Raw genomic sequence first — 7,285 nt, 5'->3', positions numbered from 1 at the left:
CGCCACACGGCAGGTCTAGAGAGACTTCCTAGCACTCGCCCCAGTTGTACAACCGACTTTGCTAGCGATGGTTCACTGACAAAATACGCTCTCATTTGCCGAGACGATAGTTAGCATAGCCTTCAGCTACGTCAATTGCTACGACCTAGCAAGGCGCCATTACCAGTTACTATTGATGCTGTAAAACATGTACCGTCAAGAGCGATGTTCACCATTTATGGATTAAAGTTAAGTATTCCAGCAGCTACGTACGTTTTTTGCTAGTCTCATTTCCTTGACCTGTTCCAGACCTCACGCCAGCCTGCGTGAGCTAAAACGCGTGCCTTTCGGCTTCCTCTCATAGTGGGTTGGCTGTCTTGCCAATCCACAACAAAAAGTATGGCTAAGCAAATTAATTGCCATCATTAGGAGTTAGTTCTCAAACAGATTTTGAAGTCAGACAGAAAGTCTATAGGAGTGTTCATATCACCACATAAAAGCGGAACGTGCTGGTGCCAAACAGCTGGAGTAGGGAGATAGGCAGCCAATCGCGCGCTATCGCCTCGATTCTGACTTGCCCTACTGATTTCGTTGCTTATCAGGTAAGTGCTGCTCCCGTCGCTAAAATCGCAGAGGGCGTCCTGTGTGCTGCGTGCAACTCGTTTCCCTTCTTTGATGATACTTCTGTGACCGTGCTGCCACATAAGGCAAAACTTACTTAAATACATCTCTGTTCTCTTGAGCGAATAAATATCTCAGAAACACTGCAGTCGACGTAATGAAAAAGTAGCTTACATCTTCTTGAGAAAGTGGTTCTTAGCTCTGTTTTCTGCTGTACACAATGTTTACTTTGGAAGTATATAAGTCATATGATTTATTTTGTGTAACATGTTGATGATGGGGCTGCGATGTCTTTCGCGGTTGGTCTGTAAAGAAAGATGTTGAGGCTGTAGTTTGGGACCAGTTAAAGATTTACAACGCACCTGTGCGTAGCAGACTCAGTGGTAGGTATGCCGTATACTTTTTGCTACAAACTAAGGCTGCTGACCTTACCGTGCAGCTATAAACTTGTCTGCAAGACGTTGGTTCTTCAAGCTTTACGGTAAAACTTCAGAGGCCGCGGGTAAACGGTAAGTATTTTGCTTTCAGTTAGTTTTCTAGAAGATTGTTGTAAATCTTATCCTAATGACGGCAGGTACTGACAGGTGTGAATACTTCTAAATCAACAGTCAGGAGCCAACTTCACGGAAGGTCAATATGTGTTCAGGTAACACATAGGAAGAACCGGAGCAGTACTGACCGTACAATTTAACTTAAAAGTTTGAAGGCAGGCAGATCTATGCATTCAGCATTTTTAGATATAGAGATAGCTTTTCACACTGTTGACTGCAGTACCTTCTTCGAAGTTCTGAACGTAATTGAGAAGGGATTGATACAGGGTTGTAGCCTATCCCTGAAATTATTCTGTCTGTACACTGAGCAAGCTGTGAAGTAAACCAAGGACAATTACAGTCAGGTACAGTCGAGATGAATTTCACGCTCAACAGGAAAGATTCCTCATGGGATCACCCTAAAGTGGTTTCCTGGCCAACATCTTCTGTAATGACCTTGAAAACAAAATCTTTGAAGAAATAATAGAACTTAAACAGTACAAAGTAATTTATTGGGACGGGATTTGCGTAGTTGTTGAAACACATGACCGGCTACTACAGTTACAGAGACATCAGTAACGCCCACCCAAGAATCCATTTCACCATTGTAAGCGAAACAGATAAAAAAATACAGTCCCTCGGCATCACAATAAGAAACAAGTCACAAACGCCTGTTCTTAATATACAGTAAATCTACATCTATAGATACAGCTACACGCAGTAGGTTAAAAAACTCGACAGCCAACAAACAGGCCAACCTCAGATACCTCCTATACAGACTGAACAAAATTCCCGTTGAAAAATATAGCTGTACTCAAGAATTAAACTTAACCAGACTGATTGCCGCAGACAGTGGCTACAAAATAAAGTCAATAGACAAACTGAACCATAAAATAAAAACATAACGGACACTGAACACACACCAGTATTACGGCACTGCGCACCAATAACAACTACACAACAGAACACACAAAGCGCATCAGATGATGAAACCACAGACAACAAGAAAACATGGCACCCACTGAGTTACACAAAAAAAAAAAAAAAAAAAAAAAAAAACTAGTGAACGTGAAGAGAAAACAAGGAATACATTCGTCATGTGGAACAAACAATACACTGCAAAGAAGATTAAAGAACAACCAACACTACCATAGATCAATTCAACAAAGCAGGTATATACCAGCTACTCTGTGATAATATGTATCTGACACACAAGCAGAAATTTCAGGATAAGATACTCTGAACATTTTACAGCACTGAAAAGTGACAGCACACACTCCATATCTGCAGACCACCTCATTTGAGGTGAGAGAAGTCTACATCTACATGGTTACTCTGCAATTAACATTTAAGTGCCTGGCAGAGGGTTCATCGAACCATTTTCATACTACTTCTCTACCATTCCACTCTGGAATGGCGCGTGGGAAAACAGAACACCAAAATCTTTCCGTTCGAGCTCTGATTTCTCTAGTTTTATTATGATGATCACTTCTCCCTACGTAGGTGGGTGTCAACAAATTATTTTCGCATTCGGAAGAGAGAGTTGGTGATTGAAATTTCATAAATAGATCTCGCCGCAAAGAAAACCGCCTTTGTTTCAGTGACTGCCATCCCAACTCACGTATCATATCAGTGACACTCTCACCCCTATTGCGCGATAACAGGAAACGAGCTGCCCTTCTCTGCACTTTTTCGATGTCCTCTGTCAATCCTACATGGCAAGGATCCCACACCGCGCAGCAATATTCCAGCAGAGGGCGGACAAGTGTAACGTTGGCTGCCTCTTTAGTGGGTTTGTCGCATCTTCTAAGGGTTTTGAAAAAAAAAACAAAAAAAACGCAGTCTTTGTTTCGCCTTCCCCACAATATTATTTACGCTCATACACACGTGGCGACAGTATCGCATACACAAGGTAGAAAAGGACAGTGCTTTGGTGGAACTGTCATTTGTACTTCGGTGATTGATGTGAATAGGTTTCCGGCGTGGTTATGGCCGCACGACAGGAATTAAGACTATGAACGCGAAATGGTGGTTGGAGCTAGACGCGTGGGACATTCCATTTCGGAAATAGTTAGAGAATTCAATAATCCGAGATGCACGGTGTCAAGAGTGTGCCGAGAATACCAAATTTCAGGCATCACCTCTTACCACAGACAACGCAGTGGCCGACGGCCTTCACTTAACGACCGAGAGCAGCGGCGCTTGCGTAGAGCTGTAAGTGCTAACAGACAAACAACACAGCGTGAAATAACTGCAGAAATCAATGTGGGACGTACGACGAACATATCCGTTAGGACAGTGCTGCGAAATTTGGTGTTTATGGGCTGTGGCAGCAGAAGACGAGTGTGAGTGCCTCTGCCGGCCGGAGTGGCCGAGCGGTTCTAGGCGCTGCGCTTTTTTTCAGAACACTTAGAAGATGCAACAAACCCAAATGGTTCAAATGGCTCTGAGCACTATGGGACTCAACTGCTGAGGTCATTAGTCCCCTAGAACTTAGAACTAGTTAAACCTAACTAACCTAAGGACATCACAAACATCCATGCCCGAGGCAGGATTCGAACCTGCGACCCTAGCGGTCTTGCGGTTCCAGACTGCAGCGCCTTTAACCGCACGGCCACTTCGGCCGGCCCACAACAAACCCACTAAAGAGGCAGCCCGCATTACACTTGTCCGTCCTCTGCTGGAATATTGCTGCGTGCTATGGGATCCTTACCAGGTAGGATTGACGGAGGACATCGAAAAAGTACAAAGAAAGGCAGCTCGTTTCCTGTTATCGCGCAATAGGGGTGAGAGTGTCACTGATATGATACGCGAGTTGGGGTGGCAGTCACTGAAACAAAGGCGGTTTTCTTTGCGGCGAGATCTATTTACGAAATTTCAATCACCAACTATCTCTTCCGAATGCAACTGCTACTGTCGCAGGTTCGAATCGTGCCTCGGGCATGGATGTGTGTGATGTCCTTAGGTTAGTTACGTTTAAGTAGTTCTAAGTTCTAGGGGACTGATGACCTCTGCTAACAGCACGACGCCTCTCTTGGGCTCTTCAACATATCGGTTGGAACCTAGACGACTGGCAAGCCGCGGCCTCGTTAGATAAGTCCAGTTTCAGTTGGTAAGAGTTGATGATAGTGTTAGAGTGGGGCGCAAACTGGACGAAATTGTCAACAAGACACCGTGAAAGCTGATGGTGGCTCCATAATGGTGCGGGTTGTGTTTACGTGGAATGGGCTGGGTCCTCTCGTCCAACCGAACGGAACATTGACTGGAAATGGTTCTGTTCGGCTGCTGGGAGACTACTTACAAGGGGAGGCCGCCAATTGTGAAATTCAGATTCGATTCATACTGCGCATAATAAAAGCTCATGGCCAGAGGTGTAATGTGGCAAAGCACCAAGATGCACTTCTCAGCCGTTGTCGAGAAAATCGACAGTTAAAAGAAACCGTTGCGGTGAAATACTCTGTACGATTAATAATTTCCTGCAGCGTCGTGGCGCAGCGGTAAGGGCTCGGATTCATAATCCGAAGGTCGCCGGATCGAATCTCGCGCCATGCAACATTTTTTATTATTAGCTTTTTGTAATTCAAATATATATAAACTATTAATGAATTGCTTAAGCATGTTGGTGAAGGCGGATCGCTCTCCAATTGTACCGCCTCCATTTTTCCGTTTGTTTAACAGGGTGTACCAAAGGTCTCACGTCCGCACTGATTTTCGACGATGCTATAAGTTGCGCTAGGGACCGCATCTACCTTATTTCGAAGTTAGCAGGGAACTACGCTGTTATGCGGCGGCTCGTTTCGGCCCATTCAACATCTGTCCTTCAAGTGTAACGAGCGAGTAACGGAGTTTATATTTCATACCTGCCACAGCAAATTTGTGTTCGTGGGGTTTCTATTATAATTCGAACGTTTGACTTACGCTATACGTATTCTCGTTTCGGAATATCGTTTCTACGTCTTCCGTTAACCATACGTGGTTAACATTATGAAGACAATTAATAACATTTGCCGGCCGCGGTGGTCTCGCGTTTCTAGGCGCGCAGTCCGGAACCGTGCGACTGCTACGGTCGCAGGTTCGAATCCTGCCTCGGGCATGGCTGTGTGTGATGTCCTTAGTTTAGTTAGGTTTAAGTAGTTCTAAGTTCTAGGGGACTGATGACCACAGCAGTTGAGTCCCATAGTGCTCAGAGCCATTTAATAACATTTGTGAAATACAACTTTGTTTGCGGAAAACATAATGATGTTCGAAGTCGCCAGTTTTTCCACGACAAACGAATTTCAACAGCTTATTATATGCATAATTGTTGCAACTGATTGCCATGAATTATATATATATATATATATATATATATATATATATATATATTGTGTGTGTGTGCACATTTGAATTACGAAAAACAAATACTAAAAAAAAAAGGTTTCATGGCGCGAAATTCGATCCGGCGACCTTCGGATGACGAACCCGACGACGCTGTAGAAAATTGTTAATCGTAGAGAGTATTTCACAGCAACGGTTTAATTTAACTGTCGATTTTCTCGACAATGGCTGAGAAGTGCATCTTGGTGCTTTGCCACATTACACCTCTGGCCACGAGCTTTTATTATGCGCAGTATGAATTGAATCTGAATTTCACAATTGGCGGCCTCCCCTTGTTAGTGGAACTTGTAACAAACCTGAAGACGACGACTTTGGCTACAGAGACCTTTCTTTAGTTTTAGCACTTGGGATTACTACTTGGTGAACCAAGGGAAAGTTGTCGCTGTGGTTGGGCGCGGATTAAACTCGCCGGTTCGTTGTTCCGTAGCTTCGCCGCCTACACGTCAGCTAGCCTTGTTTTACGGATCAGCGAGTATCCTTGCGTTCCCTCTCAATTACTTTCTCTGCTCTCCCTTTCGTCTGTTTGTTCCTTTCCACTTCTGCTTGCACGTTGGAGACATGTCGGACCCAGAAGCAAAGGTTTCTCAGAAGGACGCTGCTTTTTTTTCTTTTTTCTTTTTTGAAAGCGCAGCAGGTAGAATTGCCACTCCGGAGCAATCAGGAAGAGCACTCGGTGCAGAGCGTCAGTAGTTTATTGTGTTTCTGTGAGCCAATTTCGTGCAGGCACACCGTCCTTCGACTTACAATACCAGCAAGAAACTATCTCTATATGTAATTCTGCCTGTAATCTACGACGAGCATTCAGCCGCGTCAGTGCACAAATCCTCTTACACTTCTATAGCTGGTCCAGTGAAGCGGTCGTCCCGTCTCTGTAGGAGCTGTTCTCGATTGAGGAAATCTCTCGCTCCAGTTCTTCCTCTTTTTTAGCGTGCAGTTGCTCATTCGGTAAAAAAAAAATGGTTCAAATGGCTCTGAGCACTATGGGACGTCCCCTAGAACTTAGAACTACTTAAACCTAACTAACCTAAGGACATCACACACATCCATGCCCGAGGCAGGATTCGAACCTGCGACCGTAGCGGTCGCGCGGTTCCAGACCGTAGCGCCTAGAACCGCTCGGCCACTCTGGCCGGCCATTCGGTAAAAGCGGAGCCCTTAAAGCATCATATTGTAGTTCGTCTGTATGTATGACTTTTAAGACCCTATTTTCTTTGGGAAGGATATGAGGTATCAAGTCGGAATTTAGGTCAAATACTGAGGTCTACGGTCCCTTCGCGATGTAAAAAACAAAAAAACAAAAAAAAAAGCTTTGAAGATAATGGAGTCAGAAGATACCGCCGTTTGCCACATATTTTGATACTCGCAAAGTCACTCATCAAAACCTATGGCTCTACTATCTATATGCATAATTAAGGCTTTAAGTAACCCTCAGACCGAGAATGCTACTCGCATTTGTCCGGTTTTCTTTCTTTCTTTCTCCGTCACATTTTCCTATTAAACGGATACACGATAGGATATAACCCAAGTGTTCGAGGCTACGCGTCGTACCTTGTTTTACCTTCGACGAAATATAGTGGCTTTATGAGTCAGACGAATAAATTTGCTACTAAAAACTTAAATACACAGTATGATGGTCGACATAATACACTCTGAGACAAAAAAAAACTCACTGCGAAGGATTTACCCGAATAGGACGAAAATCCGTAGACGTGATGTGCAAACAAACAAATGATTAAAATTGCAGAAAAATTGGACGGTTTATTCCATAGAAACCTTCA

This window comes from Schistocerca nitens, chromosome 3 (assembly GCF_023898315.1).
Source record: "Schistocerca nitens isolate TAMUIC-IGC-003100 chromosome 3, iqSchNite1.1, whole genome shotgun sequence".
NCBI lineage: Eukaryota > Metazoa > Arthropoda > Insecta > Orthoptera > Acrididae > Schistocerca > Schistocerca nitens.
The sequence above is the reverse complement of the archived record's forward strand: the minus strand, read 5'-3'. Positions refer to the sequence as shown.